This window comes from Sciurus carolinensis, chromosome 7 (genome assembly GCF_902686445.1).
Source record: "Sciurus carolinensis chromosome 7, mSciCar1.2, whole genome shotgun sequence".
Taxonomy (NCBI): domain Eukaryota; kingdom Metazoa; phylum Chordata; class Mammalia; order Rodentia; family Sciuridae; genus Sciurus; species Sciurus carolinensis.
Genome location: NC_062219.1, coordinates 108,040,221 through 108,062,394, shown reverse-complemented (window position 1 = coordinate 108,062,394; position 22,174 = coordinate 108,040,221). Strand labels below are relative to the sequence as shown.

At 35.1% G+C, this 22,174-nt stretch overlaps 1 pseudogene; it reads left to right on the top strand.

Moving 5' to 3' along the window:
* Positions 1-7,714, top strand: part of LOC124989293 (axin interactor, dorsalization-associated protein-like) — a 75,398-nt pseudogene extending 67,684 nt beyond the window's left edge.
* Positions 7,715-22,174: the final 14,460 nt, after the last annotated feature.

Here is a 22,174-nt window from a genome sequence, read left to right as displayed (position 1 = left end):
GAAAGCATTTGGAAGGTGACTAGTGGGCTGCTGACCACACACAATGTGAGGTGCCTTTGATAGAATCCTAGATTGCTGAATAAAGAAATTCTTTTTCTGTAGGAAATGTGTTCTCCTTGTCAGGGGGAAAAGCAGGCTTGATGGGAGTAATATGTGTTTTTCTTCATTTTACAATTTGAGATCATGAGAAGCAAATAGTAAAAGACACAAAGGAGCGTATGCAAGAGATTCTTTTGCTAGCCCATTCCAGTATATTTAGACAAAACCATCCAGAAAGGAGGCTAGTAATCCAAAGGAGCTAGAAACTGAAACTATTTTGTGGAAGAATGAAATGTCTGATATCAGTTCCCGATTTTTATTTTTTAAATTACCTATGTCATTAAACATTGACCTGTTGGAAAAACAATCACCAGAACAACTCAATGACCAGAAACTATTTTGAGAACATACAATAAGTTCAAAAGTCTAATTAACTTTCTTTCATTTGTTTTATATTACCATTGATATTATATGCTCCTTTGGTATACTATTATATCCAGTAATGGCACACTTTGTTCACTGGAAGCACAAAAAGCATATGTATTATGTTAATTTATAATAGGCAAAAGGCTGAATCTATTCATCTAGGGGAGGTAGGAAGACTCTTAGGAACGTGTTAAATTAAATTAACATATTAAATTAAATTAAATAAGTATTAAATTATGTTCTCCATAAGCCCACTCTGAAAATAACTGAATCTTAAAATGAAACTTATAAAAGGACTTTAGACTGGTTTTAACCAATATCACAGTAATTGTAAAAATTATGCACATAAGAATTATTTCTCAAACTTGGATGAAATTAGCTCTCATACACAATATTTTTCCAGTAACGAGCTTGTGAAATATTTGTTGGTGGAAAATTCTATAAAGACAATTCTTTTATAGCACCCATAAATCCTTGAGAAAACATTACAAGTGGTAAAATAATTTCATGTGTCTTGTCGCATGATGATATTAGCCAGAACTTATAAAGCCATTGTAGGTTATGAAAGAGGTTATAAATGTGTTCTGCTATAAATTGCTGAGGAAATATAAAAGTGTATTATTATTTTGGTTTCTGTTTATTGGAAACACTTTGGGAACTGTAAATTTAATTAGTTGGCTGACTGGAGTTAAGTGTGACAGGCAAGAGCCATCCTTCACAAACTGCAATTTCAAAAGCTGCTCTTTAACCTGAGGGTTTAGTATGAGGATTTGTTTTCTGATTGAATTTGTAGCACCAAAGCTCATAGACTTTTTCCATTGCTGGTCTCTATATTTCACTGCAGTTAAATCATTATTGGAATTCTGGAGCTAACGTGAGAACATATCTAGTGTTTTAAAGACCTATGGGATCTTGTCAAAAAAGAGGCCTAACATAGAGCAGCTCTGGATTGAGGCAGGATAAATGTTTCTCATAGGTGAAAATTCCCTAGAGTTCTATTGCTGCATTGTCCTATGAGAGCCTGCATTCTTAGCAGAGGCTGAAACAGCTCTCTTTTAGCTCAAACAACAGAAAAAATTGATAGAAGCATCCCTAGAACAAGAAGAAGTAAAAGAGGAGGAAGAGGGACTGAGGTAATGGAATTGCCATGTTTGGAGTGTGTACCCCATGGGTTCATGAGTTAGGAACTTGGTCCCTAGTGTGGTAGTGCTGAGAGGTAGTGGGGACTGGTGGGACGTTATTAGATTACTTGGGGAGCTGCCCTTGGAAGAGATTAAGGTAGCCTTTCTAGAATTCCTGAGCTCTTGCAGGAACAAGTTGTCATAAGAGCAAGGCCTCACCAAATTGCTTCCTACCTTCCTGTTCAAAATATTATCCTTCCTCCCACACATACTCTGCTGTTGTGTCTGTCACACTGTTAGGACCCTCATTGGAGGGTAAACCAAAGGGCTAGTGAGGTTTGCACTTTGAAGCCTCCTAAACTAAGAGTTAAATGAACCACTTCTTTGTAAAGTTAGCCTGCCTCAGATATTTTGTTAAAGTAATGGAAAGCAAACTAATATGGGATTAATATTCTCAAGGCCACAATCAGAAGATACTGGTGTTTAGTGCTTGCTCTGTGTTGTGTGTTTAGGTGTGCATTTTTCCTTACCTTATCCTGGTTATTCATATAACAAGTTTGTGTGGGCTTTCGGCAGCTGTGAGGCCCAAGCATCCTGTGAGTTCTTTCTATTCAGGACTCCTCTAGCAACGAGTTTCTTCTGATCAAGGGGAGATGTCCACATGAACCTATACTCATTTGTAGAACATATTTGAGTTCTTGTAAATAGGACAATCCCTGTCCAAATACTCTTAAGCCTGTATCCCAAGATAATACAAGCCTTATTACCCAAGGCAAATCATGAACTATTAAAAACAAAACAAAACAAAACAAACTAACAAAAACCTCCAAATGGAGGCATTCCAGGGATGAATGTGGCCCCAGCTGTGAGGAAATTAGATATTTCCTAACTTTGTCCTCTTCAACAAATGGCTTCTACCTCACAGCTCAACAGAGCTACCGAGGTTCTAGCCATTGTATTCTCATTTCGGTAAGAGAGAAGTAGAAAGGAATGAAGAAGCACACCCTTACCCTTCAAGGGCCCTGAGTGGAAGCAGAACAAAGAGATCCTCCTCACATTTCATTAGCCTGAATTTGATTGCCTCTGTATGTGCACAGGCACACGTGTGCAAGACAGAAAGAGTAGAGCGTAGGGAGGAGGTAAGAGATCGTGTTAAAGGCACAATTATTTTGTATTATCTGGCATACATATTTCAATTCCAACAATTTAATTTTGGCATTTTCAGTTTGCAATGTACTATTTCTCTTGTTTTACTTGTCTTTCCCTTTGAGTGATTCCTTTCTTTTACTTGTGTGCCTTTAAAAAATTATTGAGTTTTTTTATTGTATTTTTCTCTGTACTGTGTTTGAAAATTTCTATTCTTTAAGTTGTTGTCATCAGCATTCAAATGAATGTTCAATAAAATCAACCTCTGTATACCACTGCATTTAACACCCTTTCCTCTCTCAGGCTGAATCAAACAAAAATTGACAGGCAGAAAGCTAGAGGTAGAAGTGCTAGATGAGGAGAGAAGGGTTTAAGCAATGGGACTGATTTCAGGAGCTTGGGTACAGGGACTTCATATGCAGCAGTTTTCTGTTATTTTAACTCAGTCTTGTTACAAGTCCAACTAATTATTATTTGTGAGTTTTTTTTTTTTTTTTTTTTTTTGTACCAGGGATTGAACTCAGGGCCTCTTGACCACTGAGTCACATCCACAGATCTATTTTGTATTCTATTTACTGACAGGGTCTTCCTGTCTCTAAAGCTCATTTTTGCTGATGCTGGCTTTGAACTCGCAATCCTTCTGTCTCAGCCTTCAGAGCTGCTGGGACTACAGGTGTGCACCACCACTCTTGGCTATTATTACTGTTTTATGTACTTATCTTCAGGTATGCATACCTAGATGATTACTTTCTTTGCCCAGCAGTCTCATTCCTTTATTTATTTATTTAATTTGTTTTTTTAATACATGACAGTAGAATGTATTTTGACATATATATATGTGGAGTTAACATTCTAATTAGGATCCCATTCTTGGGGTTGTACATGATGTGGAGTTGCACTGATGGTGTATTCATATAAAAACATAGGAAAGATATGTCCAGTTCATTCTACTGTCTTTCCTATTCTGTTTCAGATGTACTTTCTGAAATCATTTCTGCTTCTCTTATCTGATCATTGAGAAGTTTTTTCAGTGTTTTTGTTTATCTGAAAATGTCTTTACATGTTTTCATTACTGAAAATATTTTTCCTGAGTAATTAATACAGTTGGATAGTTATTTTTCTGTCTAAATTTTGGAGTTGTATTTATTCTATACTTGCTAGCATTGTTTTAGAATCTGTCTTTATAAGTATTATGTCTTTGTTACTTGTTTTCATTGAACAGCTATTTCTCTCTAAATTTTGGAATTGTATTTATTCTGTACTTGCTACCATCCTTTTAGAATTTATCTTCATAAATTTGTCTTTGTTACTTTTTTTCATTGCTGCTGTTAAGATCTTTGTACTTTGCAATTTAACAATTTTTTTGGTTTGACAGACATTTCCTTTCATTTAAGTTGTTTGGGATTCTTTGTTCTTCCACTTTCATTCATCAGTTTACTCAACACTAGAAAGTTCTCAGATATTATCTCCCTGAATATTATCACTGTATTTTTTCTATGATTTCTTCTTCATATCTATTTAAAACATATTTTGGACTTTTTCATTAACATGTATCTTCTGTTTTCTTTCGTATTTTTCATTTCTTAGTGCTGTATTCTGTGCAATTTCTTCTGATCTTTTTCCACTCACCAGTTCTCTTCTAGTCTCTCAACTTGTTTAACATCTAATTAAACATCCAATTAAGTTGCTAATTTTAATTATGTTAATTGTTTTTACAAATTCTCCATAGATTTTTTTTTATTAATATGTCTAATTAATTTTAGTGGTCTTTAAATTCATGTTATCTTCTTATCCTGTTTTATTAATCATGACTCTTTAGTATACTTTTTAAAACATTTTCAATATCTGAGTTTTTGTAATTCTGGTATTCTTTGTTGCTGCTGTTGATTCTCTTCCATGGTAGCTGTTTTCTTGTGTATTTGGCACAACATTTTATTTAGAGTTCATATTTGTTGACATTGTATGTTGGCTAGGTATTTTGGGGACAGAACTTTGGATTGCTCCTGTAAGATACATGAGTGAAAAATAGACTCGGGTTTTGCCATTCCTGATTTATATATTTGGAACTAAATAAATATGATAGATTCAGAATACAGAGTATTTGAAGACTAATCTTGGACCACATATGCTTAATGGAAGTCTTGTATGCCAAAAGACTCCACTTAGCATCAAAGCTAACATGACATTTCACTAACTTTACTTTTTGCTTCTGTGAGGTTTCTTTTCCTGTTGTTGCTGTCATTGCATATGATTTGTTCAACTATTTACTCTTGAAGCTCTGGGTAATTTGGGATTTATGTATGTCCCAAATTGACTTTCATTTCAGGGCTAGCTTAAATTCAGCATCTTTACACCTTAGTTGTATCTGATTTGAGCTGTTTTCCCTTATTTCCTGAAAGTTCTCCAGTTCTTCAAGTTTATTTTTAAAATTATTTTACCAGTCTTTGTTAAATATTCCATAGCAGAATAATTTTTCAATTTCTAGTCCATCATAATGTTGGAAACACAAGGATCATATTAATTATTAAGAAAATTGTTCTATTCTCTGAAGGAACATGTTTTTAAAGTGAATCAAAAGATTATTACCAGTCTCAGATAATATGATGCAGTTTTAAGGATACTTATGTTATGTAACAAAGTTGGGGCAATGACTTTAGGTATGATTCAGTGTACCAACAAAAAAGACTGTGTTAAAATTGATTTGAAGCCAGATTGTCTTGGTTAAAATCTTTGCTCTTTCACTTAGTAGGTGGATAATCTTTGATTAAATTGCTTAATATCTTGGGTCCTCTGTTGTCTCTGTTTTTATAAAAAGGTAAAATATTAATAACTACTTCATAATTTTCTTTGAGAAATAAATATGTTGATAAATATAAAACAGAGAAATGCTTGGCATATGGTAAGATAAAAAAAATTGTCTTATTAGTATCAAATAGGTATGGGTGTTACCAAGTAATAAATTGCAAATTAATCACAAGATCAGCATGATAAAAAAAGAAATAAATGATAGAAGATAGCTTTTAAAATTTGGTTTTATATATTTTGTCCTTCCTTTAAAATGAATAGAACTTCCAACAAATGAACAAAAGACAGATTTGAGTTTTTTAATTACTTAGTTAAAGTGTTCAGTTTAAATATGCCTCTGAACAAGCATATAAAAGCTAACCTTAAAAGTGACATAAATTTATAATTTCATTTAGATGAGGTCCAAAACATATGAACCTGAATTCTAATGGTTTTGACACAAATTTGATCACCATTTTGGAAATATCCAAAGTTTCTAACAAATAACTGCTAAAATTAAAGTATTTTTCCTATTTATACTTATTCACCTCATTTTTAACATTTTAATAACATTTTATATGTAAATTAAAAGGTCTTCTTGCCAATATTTTGAAAGTTGGTATTTTCAGCTATAAATGTTATTAAAATTATAATCTCTTTCTTCAACTGCAGAAGAGAAGTGGCCTGAATTAATAGAAATCCATGTAAAATATGCACCATGGATTTGTTGAGCCACAATTTAAATTCCTTTCCTTTCCCCTGTGGAGGAATACGTAATGCAGCATATTTTCTTCAGTGAGGTTTCAGGGCATTCAAATTTGAAACTTCATAGAGAGATGATTGGGATATGCATTTTGTTTAATGATAGAATTATTTGGAAATAAAATACCCTGCATCTGGAATAAAACAATTTAATTTTGATCCATGTAATCCTCAAGACTGAGATTTTATTTTAGGCATATACAAATCTTGAATTCCTCGAGTTGGAGATGGGTATGAAAAAGATGGTATTGATTGTCAGGGACATAAAAGTAGAATTAAAGAACATAAGAGAGTAGATGTACAGGTTTTCCCGGTGTGTCCCAGTTAGAAAGAAATTACAACAAAATAAACTTACGCAGGACAAATGGGCCCAGTTAGCCCCACAGTGAGACCATCAGCAGTTTTTCCTGCCCATGTTCATGTTAGGACCAGGTCTGGGAAAGATGGCACTTCCAGCTTGGCTTTGCTTGAGTAAGGGCCAGAGGGAGAGGGGTGGTGTCAGAGTGACCTGTAGGTGATGTAGCACTGTGGCACCAATTTTGGGAGAGAAGCTGACTTCAACTCATGGGGCCAGTTGGTGAACCCAATAAACAAGGGTCTACCAACCTTGGATTGGATATTCAAAAACTGGATATTAGCAAGACATTTACAAACAGAGACTCAAGCTCAACACGGGAATTCTGGATTCACACAAGAACAAAAGAGGATTATAGACCAAGTTCCAATATGTTTGAATTTCTGATATGCAACATTACAGTCCACAGTTCCAAGAAGAATTTAAACTGGAGGACAAGAGGGAACTAGAACCAATCCTTGTCTCATCTGTTATACAACACATAACAAAAAAAAATACATGCAATGTGTATTTCCCATTTGACATTAAGCTTGTTTCATTAAAGGGAAATTTAGCACCTGTTGAGGAAAAGTAGATGGAATTTGAAGAAGATGAAGACATTGGTGCTGGAGCAGGGTGTTCTGGTTCTTTTCCTACTACAGTTCTTGGTGCATGATTACAAAGATTGCCTTCAGAACCAGGAATGGCATTATTCAATATGAGGACTGAGAAAATTGATCTGAGAGAGAGTGGACATTTTACTGATCCCCATGTTACCATTAGTGTAAAAGTTTGAATGGCATAGATTTAGTTCTTGTGCAAGGTACTCCTGGGGTTTCAAGAAAAGAAGATACATATATCCATTTTAATCTTGACATTGAATTCCAGAGGAATGCTTAAAAATTAACCAAACGTTCAGGTATCTTGTCTGAATTCAAATATCACAAGCCTTATAAAAAAGATTAACAGTAGCAAGTGTTTTTCTTTCATGGAGATGTATGAAATTAAAACTAAGCCAATTGTAATAGAACTGGACAGGAAACACACTGAATTTAAAAGATTGCCTTTAATGAAAAGGAAAATTATCTTCATCAATATCTAGCTTCACACATGGAATGATCCTGACATTAATAACCTGGAAATTCTGTGAATTTTGCTACTAAGTAGAAGCTATCATAGCTCCGTGTACATTCTCCAACAGGCAAGAAATGAACAGTACCCACACAGTAGGCTAAAGTGAGTTCACTGCAAAGTTGTATCACAGAACTCAAAGTCCTGCAAATCACCAACATGTAAGACTGCTTTGGGGGTAGGGTTGTATCTCAGTGGTAGAGCACTTGCCTAGAAAGTGTGAGGCACTGGGTTTGATCCTCAGCACCACTTAAAGATAAATGAATAAAATAAAGGTATTGTGTCTATCTACAACTAAACAATATATTTTAAAAAATACTGCTTGGGATACATATTTATTGGAGGTTTGGAAACATGTATTTTCTTTTCTATTAATTGTGCAACTAATAGTATGTTTTCTAATTTACCAATATTTCTACCTTGCTTCCTGGGACAATACTGTAGTGGTAGGATGTGCCCCTATTAAAAAATAATACAGCAATAAGAATGTGATAGTATCTACACATCTGCTTATGTTTGTCCCATACTCTTTTGGTTTGTGTTAACTTTAGCTTGGTACACGGTAGTTAGGATGGTTTCAAGCTGCCTTGAGAGAAATTTAACCAGTTATGCTGCCTTGGAATGAAATATATAAAGTGCCTTTCGAGGTGGCCTAAATTCACACTGACCTTATTTTCTTGTTTGGAAATAGTGTGTCTTGGCCAGGTAAGTACCCTTATGAGAGTGCTTCTCAGGTTGTGGTTGCAATTTTCCAGATGAGTGGATTGCTTTTCTGAAAGGAACATATTTTCAGGCATGTCCATTAGCTATTCTTTGGGGTCACATTGCTGTTCTTTCTGATAATGATTCTAGGGTTCACATTAGAACCATCTCAGAATAATTACAAATTTTTAGATGTGTTCACATTTTTACAATGGCTTCTAAATCATGTCATCTAAAATTAATGTATTCAGAGGCTAAAGAGATACTACAGGAGTAACTATTTCTCTGAAAATGCTTGTGAAACGTCAAAACCAACAAACCTCTTAGAGCAATAGTACACAAAAGCTGGAAATATATTGTTTTTTATAGAATTTTGACAGAAATGCCACTTATTTTCTATTTATATATATAGATACTCAATTATGTTATCACCAGGTTATTATAATTTGACTATTTACATTGGTTGCAACTTAATGGGGCAAAATAAAATTTTCATCATACACCTGAGGTCAATATTTGCTATATAGAACACAAGAATTTTATGGGCTTTCTGTGGACTACATATAAAGACTACATATTTTTTCAATATTCACTAGTTTAAATGAATAATGTATAAGGGAATGCAATGTCAGTAATAGGCCTATTTTTAAACTAATATAATAACTTCAATTAAACCTTGCAACATGTTTACTGTTTAAAGTGAGTAACCACAGTTCAGTTGTTTTAGCCCTTGCATTTTGACCTTGCCTATTAAGGTCAATTCAATTTATTAGATGGATGTGTATAAAAACTATATGAGCCTGAAGGAATTCTCAAAACAAATTTAATCTTGTCTTTCATATTGATTGGATTAATTCCACATTCTAATATAATTCAGTACACAATAGGTCTATGAGATGAATAATTTGCCTCAAGAAATGACTTTGCTGTTCACTTAATTCGTAGGACTATGAGTTGTCAGGTCCCCAGACTGTAAACAACTCAAGAGACAAGAACCCCATTTTCTCCTTGCCATATAAATTTTCTGTGGTACTTGCAGCCCTCTGTACCCGTGAAACTCTCAGTACCTTTTGTTTAATGTTCCTGATCAAGCTTCAAATATAATCCCTTTAAAAACCCACTACTAAAATGTAGCAAAACTGAAAAATAATGAGGAAGGTTAAGCTTTATAATTCCAAATCAGCAATTTGCCCATATACACCGAAAGCCTGTCAATATGAGATGAAAATGGTGTCTGCTGCACAGATATTTTTATGGTTGATCCATGGACTCTGAAAATTTTGGTATCAAAGAAAGGCTCTGAGAAACATGATTACCGTAAACTCATTAAGAAAAATCAATTCGATGAAAAGTTTTAGCTAGCTAAGGGCACATATTACATTTCTGTGGTCACAGTAGGTGGTGTCAAAACCTCTCAGAAAGTCTTCAAATCAGCAATAGGGGAAAATTTCCTCCACGTGTACATACTAACTACAAAATGAAAAGAAAATTTAGAAGTGCCATTAAATCTATGTAGGAAAAATGAGAAATTATACTCCATTTATGTATGATCTATCAAAATGCATAAATGCATTCTACAGTCATGTATAACTAATTAGGACAAATTTAAAAATTTTTAAAAAGAAGACATGAAAAAAAGAATGGAGATAAAAATAAGATTATTAATAAAAAAGTATGGGTATGAAAAAAGTGTTTAAGTTTTCTCATTTAAGTTTCTTTTTCCAAATAAGTATTTACTTTTGTATCATGAAAAAAAAAAAAAAACTATCTAGGGGAGAGTCTAAAATATTTCCACAAATTAAAGAAATTAATTGTATTTATTGCAAGTTAGTTGTATTTATCAGTACATAGATTTATGAGTTATGATCTTCATGCATGTGAATAACAAAGACTTCTAGATTTTCCCATAAACTCAGTTGTCTAGTTTCTTTTTCCCAAAATGATTTTTAAACATGTGTTCTAATGAAGTAGCTATCAGGAATTGACCACTGATTTTGGATACACAGTATTCACATTTTATTTCATTAAGATGAATGAGATTGTTATTTATGTCACTATAGCAATATCAAGGTTCAAAGGTGCCATGGACCTGCCCTATATCTCTGTTTTTAGAAATAGTCTATGAAATAGAAAGTTATGAACATATGGAAATATAATCAGTAGATCATTTCAATTTTAAGTGTTTTAAGTATCATAGCAAACTCAGCAGTTTCTCTTAGAATGAGTTAAACCACGTGCAATTTGTGCTTGTAATCCCAGCTGCTCAGGAGACTGAGGCAGGAGGTTTGCAAATTCAAGGCCAACCTGGCAATTTAGTGAGACCCTATTTCAAAATTAAAAACAAAATGAGCCAGAGATGTAGCTTAGTGGTGGAGCATCCATGGGTTCATCCTCAGTACTGTGAAAATGGATGAATTTGAATGAATGAATGAATGAAGTGTCTGATTCAATTCACTTGGCCTACTTCATTAATAAGGTATCAACTAGACATCTCCAGGGCAAAGTTACTCATTTCCCTTCTGTAATCAATATGCATTTTGATTTTTTTTGTATCTTTTAACATTTTATTTTCAGATTAGAAGCAAACATGACTAATGGTTATCACAAGCTTGGCCATTTTCCTTTTCTTCACACTAGTCAGATACTAGGTCTTCATACCCTATTTGCTGTATATAATAGCTAGCAGTTACAGACAATTTTCTAAGTACCAAATCATGCTTAGGACTTCCCATCTATTATCACATTTAAGCCACAAGAGTATTTGGGCTATGAAGTGAATAATCCATTCTGCATCACATTTGTAATTTAGTAATGTGTTGTGTCCTCATGGATACCTACCTCCCTTTGACTCACCTAATGTTTCCCAGATGATTGTTCAGGAAAATGCTGGATGAGGAAGAGAAGGGGGAAATATTTTAATTAAATTGTGATCATTGTGTTCAGAAGATTCATCTTACAAAGGTGAGAACTTGGGACTCAGGAAGGTAAATTTAGAGACCTGGGATAGGAACCCATGAATCCTCACTCAAAACCAGGGTGGCCTGACATAACAGCAAATGTGAAATCAGAATTTATTATTGACTATCTTCATGAGTGACTATGTCAGTGCCATTTAAGGGACTCTGTAAAAAAGGGGGAAATGGAAAGATTTGAAAATTGGAATCAACAATAAATTCTGCCTACATATTTTATTTAAAAAATAATTTCTATTGTTTATTTTTTCCCCCATCATTTTAGCTCTCTTAGTTCTTCTTGGAGGAAGACCACACTAAGAGACATTGACTGACAGAAATTAAAATCAACTTCCACGTAACATTCTTCTCAGACACTCCCTAACCAGGCTTAGGCAGTTCAGCGGCTATGGCCTTCCACATTCAGTTCTTTTCATTTTACTAAACATCTTGTATCTTGATACTTTCTCAAGTTGATTTGAATTCAAAACCAATTATATTTTATAAAGAAAATATTATAAATGCATGTGGAACCAAAATTTTAGTGTAGAAAGAGAATCATACAAATTAGCTAAAATATAGCAATTCCAGGACTGGCAATCAGAGATTGACTCAGTGTATTAATTGGGGGGTTCTCAAGCAATCCACAAGCTTGTGATGCAAGGTAGGCCTTGGGATACAATATGCTAACATTGTAATTAATAAAGATTAATCATTTTAAAAATTAATGTTGATATTAGATTTATTCCACCATTAGTACTGATTAACAGATGAATTACAATCACTTATTAGTCAGTGATGGTAGACACTTAAAGTTCAATTTTATTATATTCTGCAAGATTCATATAAAAAAGATACCAAGTTGACTTTTCAACAGAATTTATCAGTTACTTTTTTCTGTACCAATTAAAGGAAATATGACTTCTTATTTTGGTATTTCCATTCTTCATTGGATGTAACCTCCCATCCTGGTGCAGAAGTTTTGTACAGAATTTGATAGAAGTTCATGTAAGCCGTTTTGTTTTGTTTTGGTTTTGACATGGGGGATTGAACTCAGGGTCACTTAATATCTGAGCCAGATCTCCAGTCCTTTTTATTCTTTATTTTGAGAAAGATACTTAGGGTCTTGATAAATTGCTGAGGCTGGCTTTGAACTTGGCAATCCTCCTGCCTCAGCCTCCTAAGCCACTGGGAAGGAAGCATATGCCACTGTGGCCAGCTAACCCATTGTTTTAAAATTTTGGGGTGCTGGGAATCTAATCCAGGCACCCACACATGCTAGTCAATCTCTCTACCGCTGAGCTACAACTCCAGTCAAAGGTATTTTTTAAAATAAGAAAATCGAAACACAGAGAAGTATAATTATTTGCCAAAAGCACATAGGTAATTCTCAGAAAAGTCAGATCGTCTTGATCTGGAGCTGTAGATTTAAGTTTAATTTACTTTTCTCATTGGATTAAGTTGTACAGTATGAATTGATGTGGTTTTTTCAAAAAATTTTCATAATGAGTGTAGACATAAGATTCATTTGCCTCTTTATCTCCATATTCTGTCCCCAATACTAGAGTAAATAATAAAATTGCAAATCTCAACTATTTGTACAATTTTCTTATAATATATTTCACCTTAAATTCCCAGGCCTAGGTGATTTTATAGACTTTCCAGATATGGTTGTCAAGTAGTAGATTTAGAGGCAAAACCTTCAAAGGAGGATGCATGCCACACCCTGAATTCTTGCCAAAATCTAAATGTTCTATTTAATTCTGGCGTGTTCACTTTCCTTTCATTTTTCTTCCTGATTTGGAATATCTGCCTGGAACTTATATTCCATTGCTTCTCATAAACTTAGAAAAGGCTCAGATTTTCTTAGCATTCCATACATTTCTAGGGGTTAAATTATTTAAATTACTCCCTGTGGAATGCTTAATGCTTCCCTCCATCTGTTGTCATTCATATATTCTAGTAAAATTAAGATTTTTGTTGTTATTCTTTGTTCACTTTGCTGAATCCTGTACTCTCCAAGACTTTTCTGTCACAGTTATATAGTAAAAAATAAATTTACAAGAATCTAGAATTTAGAATGTAATAGGTTAAGGAATCAAACTTTTTGACTTCTGAAATCTTATAAAATCATGGTTTATCAGAGGAATTTAATTTAATTCAAGTGTTCAATCATTGATTTTCTCTTTTATACCAGGTAATTCCTTCTGTAATGAAAATATAAATGTACAAATTCTAGATCCCTGTCCACTAAGAAAATGAAATCCAAGGGGAAGGAGACAGATAGTGATGAGGATTTTGGTCCATTAGAACAAAGTGTATGAAAACTAAACTAAGACATCATAAGAGGTGAAACAGTGGCCTCCAAAACATATTAAAGAGTATGAGAAATCCTTCCTTAGGAGGTAACATATTCTCTGAATTTTGAAGTAGGAAATAATCATAATAATGACAGAGTTATAACCCAGGGACTGAATGCAAAGGCAGCATACAGAAAAGCAGAAATATATATTCTATAAAATTCAGAAATAGTGCAGAAATCCAGAGACAGGTGCTGTTACAAAATATATAAAACACAATGCAAAATGACATTGCTTGGTCTCTTGTTAAATTTTTAGTAATTTCAAGACAGTGATAGAAGTTTTAAATCAAGTGGGGGATGCCTGTGAATGCAGGGACCTGTGTCACACAGATCACATGCCCACGAAGCCAGCCCTGCCCCAAGTGCTGGAGTGGGAAGGAAGAGGTTGGAAAGAATGAATGAGGCAGGTGGACAATGAGGTGGAGAGGCCAGATGAGCTCTGTAAGAAGTGCCCAAAAGCTGGATACCCACCTCTCTCTTATGTTTGAGAGGATGTGAGTATATGTGTCATTATATTCATTTTGTATTTATGAAACTTATGTATTTAACCTATCATATTTTTCTCCATAGAAAGTAAAACAATTAAGTAAAAAGGTAAAAATGTGTTACTATTAATAATAGCAAATAATATATGTATAGCATGATTCCTATACATCATGACATAGATCCTTCTCTGTGTGTGGGGAGGTTCTGAGAATTTGAACCCACAGTTACTTCACCATTGATCTGCATTTTCAGCCCTTTTTATTTTTTATTTTAAGACAGGGTCTTGCTAAGTTACCCTAGCTGGACTTGAACTTGATGATCCCTGCCTCATGAGTAGCTGGGATTATAGGCATGTGCCTCTACACCTGGCTGACACAGAATCTTTCTTAAATTCTGGAAACAGCTTCTCCACATTCTTGTCTTTTAAATCTAAGTTCTCACTAGATGAGTGGTATATTTCAAATGGTTTCTTGGGTCAAAGATGTGGGAGCCATCCTTATTTAGCAGAATCAGACTAAGTTGAGCCATGGAACTCAGAGGTCTGGCTTCTAGGAACTGGCTACCACTGAGGAATGTTCCAGATTGCCGGGAAGCATGTGGTACTGTATGGGAGTGGTTCCCTGTCTGATTCATTGATAGTTCCCCTGAGAAAATGGCTCCCCTAACTCCACTCCATCCTGTTCATCACTGAAGAAGCCCCTTCTGGTCCGGGCCTCTTTACCTGTGTGACTATAAGATAAAGGAGAGTTGGGCTACTCCTTGTTGTTCAAGACCAGAACTGGATGACCAGACCCATCACACCCCCTCTCATTTAAAAAGAGTATTGGCTCGTGTGTTTTTATTGGTTAGATAAGTATATGGGTAATTGATTGATTTATAGCCAACGTGGTCCTCCAGCAGTTAACCCTTTTCTGGAATGTGACTGAGAGACCCCCACACAAAGGTGTTAAGAAAGACACAGAAATCTGAACAGTAATCTTACATCTGTGATTTTAAGCTGTCACACAACTCAGACTTCAGCACATATGAAGAACATCATAGAAATCCTAAAGAGTTGCTTTTACAGAGGATTTAAATTGCTCTGGAGTCAGAGTATACCCTTTCATTACTCTGAATAAAAATGGCTGCAAGTATCTAGATTTTTCTCATACTCATTTTCTATTTTTTATTTTTCTTTTAATATCAGGATGACATAAAAAGAAATTCTCTAGACGAGCGTGGTGGCATACACTTGCAATTTCAGTGGTTCCGAATACTGAGGCAGGAAGATCATGAGTTCAAATCCAGCCTCAGCAAAAGCGAGGTGATAAGCAACTCAGTGAGACCCTGTCTCTAAATAAAATACAAAATGGGGTTGGGGATATGACTGAGTGGTCAAGTGCCTCTGAGTTCAATCCCCAGCTTCCCCCTACCATAAAAAAGAAAAATTCTCAATTGTAGTTAAGTTTAACTTTACACCTAATTATTTCTTTTCATCACAAAAAGAATTAATTATTGTTACCCACTGTCTTAGTCTGTTTGGGCTATTATAACAAAAATATCATATCATGAATAGTTTATAAATAACAGAAATTTATTTCTCACAGTTCTAAAGGATGGGAAGTCTGAAATCAAGGTGCCAGCATCTTGGATATCTAAAGGCCCATTCTTCATAGAGAGCCACTTACTGTTGTGTTATGACATGGTAGAAGGGGTAGACAAACTCTCTCAGGCATCTTCTATATGGGCACTAATGTCATTTTTGTAGGCAAAACCCTTGCAATCTAATCATCTCCCAAAGACCCTCCTTGTCAAAGTTTCAACATATTAATTGGGGGGGGGGGTGGATGGATATGAACTTTCCACCCCCCACTCATAAATTTCCTTTATACAGTCAGTATTTTAATCCCTTCACTAACTCCTGAGCATTCAACCTCTTTCACTCAGGGCCTCTACCCACTTCAGGAGTTCTCAAAGGAGTATCTCTGGGGGTTTCAGGAACAGACACTGGTATTTTTCCAGTGCTTGAATTCACCTGCTCTTATCAGTCTCAAATGCAAGAAGATGAAAAGTATTTGTAATTCTGAGACTAGCAGCTCCACTCCAATAGTTTTGAGAAGTGACCTTGTAGACTCTAATGAGCCCAACATTTTTACGGAGAGATAACTCTATGCCCCCCACTTAAACTTTGCAGTAGAGAACAATAGTGAATAAGGAAAAAATGTTCCTCCTCTCATCAAGCCTAACCTCTCATGGGAAAAGAGACAACAAATAGACACATGCATACACAGATGTAGTCAAAAAGCATTCACAAAGCAAATGAACCACAAAAACTCATAAGCAACAGGATTGTGATAAATCCTGGGAATGAAATTACTCCAATCTAATGAGTAATAGAGAAGTTAGGACCTGAAGACTGAGAAAGAGTCCATTCTTTCTCTGGACAAGTTCTAGTTTGGGGGAGGAAAGGAAAAAAATCATGAAATGGGAATAGAATCATTATGTTTCAAGCCAAGAGAGAAGGCAGTACAATGAGGAGCAGGAGAGTGGTGGGAAAGCCACCCACAGGCAGGCGGGTCTGTGGATGACTGTCTGTTTCCACCCTTCTCTCTACTTGGTTCCTCATCTCTACTGAAACTCACACCACAGCTGTGGACTTCAGGATTTGCCTCCATTTTTGTTCATCCTCATTGGTTTAACCTGAGCCTCTGGCTCAAAACTTAAGCAGACATTGAACTTGGACCACATCCTTCTAAGAATTCTGTTGTCCTAGGTTTTGACCTTGTCCTCTGAGAGCCCTGAGAGGCATTCTCACTTCTATCCCTGCCCTCCTCAAACCTACCGGTGACATTTCATATGGAATCTAGATCAGGACCGTGACCTTCAGTCTATTATACTTCAGCCAGTTGGTTACCTGTCAGGTCCTCTAGAGCTGTGGTTCCTGTCTGCCTCCTTCCCTAATGCTGTCCTGTCTTTAGTAAGTAACAGTGGCAGCCATAGACTATAAGTACCAAAAGAGGAATCTTCTGGCAGCCAGCATTGAGTCACCAAGAAAGGAAGGGACTGTTTATAACATGAATCATGAACACTCTAATGGGGATGGTTTGTTTTTCTTTTTTCTTCTTTTAACTAAGAATTATTTGTCCTGTAAAGTTTCCAACCAGATTTTTAGATATTGACATCCATTCATTATTAGTTCAAGATGTTAAGTTGAAATAACTTTTGAAATCAGTACTCATGTTTATTAGAATGAAGGGAATTCTTGAGGAATGTTGAAAATGAAAAAAGTTAATGACATCAAATGAAACATCTTTTGTTTTTCATACACATATCACTTGTTCATTGAAAATAATTCCATGTATTCCCTGGACATGTTTATAAAATTCAGGTTTATCAGTTATATTTCTTTATCCCAATAAAGCAGACAGCAAATCACACTGATTTCAAGGAGACACTTTGAGTTTTCATTAAAAAAAAAAAAATTAGAGAAACTTCTGAGCTCTAAACCCTAATCATACAAGTTCATGGAAAGCTGAGATACTAAATAGGGATTTTGCATAGGTGGAGAATTATAATGGGTAAATTATACCACCTTCATTGGTATTCTCTTGTCATTATACTTATTGCCTAAAAAGTTATAGCTCTATCATGTGTATGAATCAATCTCACTCAATTAGTTTGAGCATTTTTATAAATGGAATTTACTAAAATAGAGTGCAAAGACATTGTGCTTGAAAGATGAAAGTTTTTCATTATAATACAGTTTGAGCACTCCTAATCCAAAACTCCAAAACCCAGAATGCTCCAAAATCTGAAACTCTTTGAACACTGACAATGAAACCACAAACTCCATCGCTGACCTCATGGGACAGGACACAGTTAAAATATAAGCTCACTAAAAATATGGTATAAACCTGCCTGCAGGCTATGTTTTATATGTAATAGGTATATATATAACATAAATAAATTTCATGTTTGGACATGGATCCCATCCCCCTAAATACCTCATTATTTATATATAGACCCAAATTTGAAAACATTTGAAATGCAAAACCATTTGGTCTCAAGCATCAGTCATAAGAAATGTTCAGTCTGTGTAAAGTAAGAGATTGAAAAAGATCTATCTCTAGCAAGTCATTTTTTTCAACCAATTCCATGGAACAAAAATACTTGTATAGGAAAAAATAACAAAGTTTTTTTAGAATTTGGAATAATTATATTATTTTATGCTGGGTTACGTCAATTCAGTTATTGTCAAAGATGACCAATATATTTTTTAAAATCTGAACATAAGCAAAGGGCAATTTAAGGCAGTTATATAATAAAGTGTAGGATGCTTGAATAGTCATGTTTGAAACATAGGTATTTTATAGGAAATGTATTTTCAAAAAGAAACAGGACATAAAATAAGTGAGCATTCTGGAAACACTGATGTGTGTGAAATAGGGCAATCAAATTCCCAGTTTGCTGAAACTGTTCAGATTCTAACCCTGAAAATTCCACATTCCATCAATAACTTCAGTCCTAGACATATCAGGATGTTTGCTCACTCTGCATGAATACCAGGATACTTAACCGTGTGAATAGAAAAAAGAGATCTTCTGAGTTGTGAATAGGGTAATTTATTTTCCAAATTGTGGTTGTGTTTAACAGTGAGAGGAGGTACTATTCAAAGTATGCAGAGATGACATGCATAAACTGGAATAGACTAGAGTAAGGTCCAGCAAACTTTCTGTAAAGAAACGCCCAGTAAATATTTCTGGGATTTTAAAGAGTCTAATGACCAAGGCCAAGTCAAGAATTAGAGGATAAACTCTTCAAGCAATTAGAGTTTCTTAAACTTTGTATTGCAAGTTTAATTTTGGACACCTAATCTATTACTACCAAAATTCTTCTTTTTGCCTTTTTCATCCATCTTTGTAATTGCAATTTCTTTATATGAGGACACTTTCTTTTTATGTCCATGAGACTGGATGTACCATATGCTTGAATAATGAGAAGAAACCCTTAAAATAATGTCAGCTTAAATACCATAGGCCAAGAAGTTCAGACTGCCTAATAAATGTCTTGAGGTCCCTTATGTTGATGCTGGGACACAGGGTGAACAATGGCCCTACGAGTCAGTTGTGAATTGACTGGTACAAGTGCTGTTGAGGGTAGTTGTGACATCACACAAGTTATTTCTTGACCTGCATGAGAACCCTGCATGTAGGTGAGCAGTATTCTGAGGGAGAAAAAAACATGGTTATAGAAACAGAATGCAAAGTAAAGGCATTTGCATTGAAGTCCTGTCACATTCCAGAAATACTAATATTAATAAATGTTTTAAAGTTGCCTTCATACTGCCAGTTGCAGATGTATTAGTACAGTGCTTGAGAGTATATACTGCTGGGGATCAAATATTAATTTCTTTTCCCAGTAGATATGAACTTTGAATAATTTACCGCTCAGCTTCCTCATCTGTAAAATAGTTCTAACAATAGCTCCTATTTCATAGGATTGTGGTAAGGAAGAAATAAATCAATAGCTATAAGGTGTTTGGAAATTTGCCCTATATATACAGTATGCATGCAGTAAATGTTATCCATAATTACAAAGCCCCTTGTTCTTAGTATCTTTTCTCTTTTTTCTCCATGCATGACAAGCAAGCATTCTGCCACTGAGTCGCAGCCCCAGCCCCTGGGGAAAGCATTTTTAAGCATAAGGTCTACAATATGTTTGCACAATATTGAACAGATTTAGAACAAACGTGATTGTATTAATTTATTTTATTTGGCAAACATACATTGAGAGCATATTGTGTACCACATGTAGTATTGTGTGTAGGATATATAACATGAATATAATAGACTCAAAAACTGTGAAGAATCTGGAACTTTATTCTACTTGCAAGCCAGTCAGAATGATTGCTACAATTTCATTGATGCTGGTAGAAGACATGAGATCCCTGGGTTAAAGTCAAAGGATCATTTATGTTTCGGTCAGCTTTTCCATCACTGTGACCAAAACACTCAACAAGAACAACTTAAAGGTAGAAAAGTTTATCTGGGGCTCACAGTTTCAGAGGTCTCAGTCCATAGATTGCTAACTCCTTTGGTCTAGGCCCAAGATGAGGCAGCATATCATGGGGAAAGGCCCCTGTGGAGGAAAGCTGCTTATTTCTTGGAGGTGTCAGAAGGCAGAAATGAGGAGGAGGAATGGCCACAAGGAAGATTAACTCTTCCAGGTACACCCCAGTGACCCACCTCCTCCAGTCATTCCCCTCCTGCCTACAGTTACCAGCCAGTCAGTCCGTGCAAACTAGTTTGGACTGATTAGGTTATAGCTCCCTCAATCCAATCACTGTACCCTGAACATTCCTGCATTAACAGGAGCTTTTGGGTGACATGTCATAGCCAAACCATCACAGTATAATATTCTCAGCACTAGCAATGGCCAGAATATCAGCATTTTTTCACCAGTTCCTGGAGCTTCAATACCCACAGGATGATGCAAAGAGGCCCTGATGATAAAGATAGAGTAGAATGTGTTGCAAGAGAGAAACCTTTTAGTTTAGGAATCCTATTTTCTAGAATATAGTAAGCATACCTGTTCCTTGCTCCAGGGGAGACGTTATTTTCCAACACTGTAAGCTAGACAACCATCCAGGAAAAAAAAAAATATATATATATATATATATATATATATATATATATCAATAATGAAGTTTTCATTGAAAGTTGAGGAAATGAAGTTGAGGAAATGAAGTAAGAAGAAAGGGAAGATGGATTGGGAGTGATGTTATACTTCAAGGACACTGTGGAAAATATAATCCCTTGGATCTCTTAGGGTTGAGCATTCTAGTATCAGCTCAGCTTCTCTCAGTAGTTATACCCTCTGTGAGGATAGGAAGAAAGATGGGACGAAGTATGCGTTTTTTGAAGTACCTGGGTTCTACAGGTTGACTTAACATTTCACAGCCTGAAAATCATAGGAGACACGCGTTCTAGGAGCAGCTGCAGTATGTACCTATGAAGGGGTAATTTTCTTTTGACCAAAGAGTTCTGGGTCTTCAATATGCCATTTCTTGGATTGATAGCTACGCCATTCTCTGTGAATGTGTTTTACACATTGAGTGGTTCTTTTGCCACACTAGCATCTGCTGAGGATCCTAACTAAATATCTCTCAGTGAATCCTTAATTTTCAGTCTCCCATGAGTTCTTGAATGATGATCCTCTTGTGCAAATTGACTTTTCCATCTCATCTCCTAAGACATGGTATTAACACAATCTTCATATATGTTGAGAATATCTATCACAGTATATTGTACACATTGCCTTAGTGTATTCTAAATTCCTTATTTGAATTATAACTACATATCTGCATAGTATATTAACTATAGAACATGAAAAAGAATAAATTTTGATCTTTTCTTTTTGGAAATTGCAAAGTATTAATTTATTCATTCATCAATCTGACCATCACATAGTATCTCATTATTTTTTTAAATTGTAACTTATTTATTTATTTATTTAATTTTTATAGACTGCATTTTGATTCATCATACACCAATGGAGTACAACTTTTCATTTCTATGGTTGTACACGATGTAGATTCACACTATTCGTGTAATCATACATGCACATAGGGTAATGATGTCCATCTCATTACACTATCTTTCATACCCCTGCCCCCACTCCCCCTATTTCCCTCTAGGTAATCCAAAGTTCCTCCATTCTTCTCTTATCTCCCACCACCCCCATTATGTATCATCATCCACTTACTGGGAAAGCATTTGGCCTTTATGAAGCAACATTATTTGTTGCTTAGGAATTTTCATCTTGTGACTCAAATATCAGTGCTTATCTCTCATGGAATTTAGCCATCATAATTGATATTTTTCCCAATACTAGTTTATTTACTAATGGAGTAAGGAAGAGATTATTTCTTCATCAACAGCAATAGCTAAGT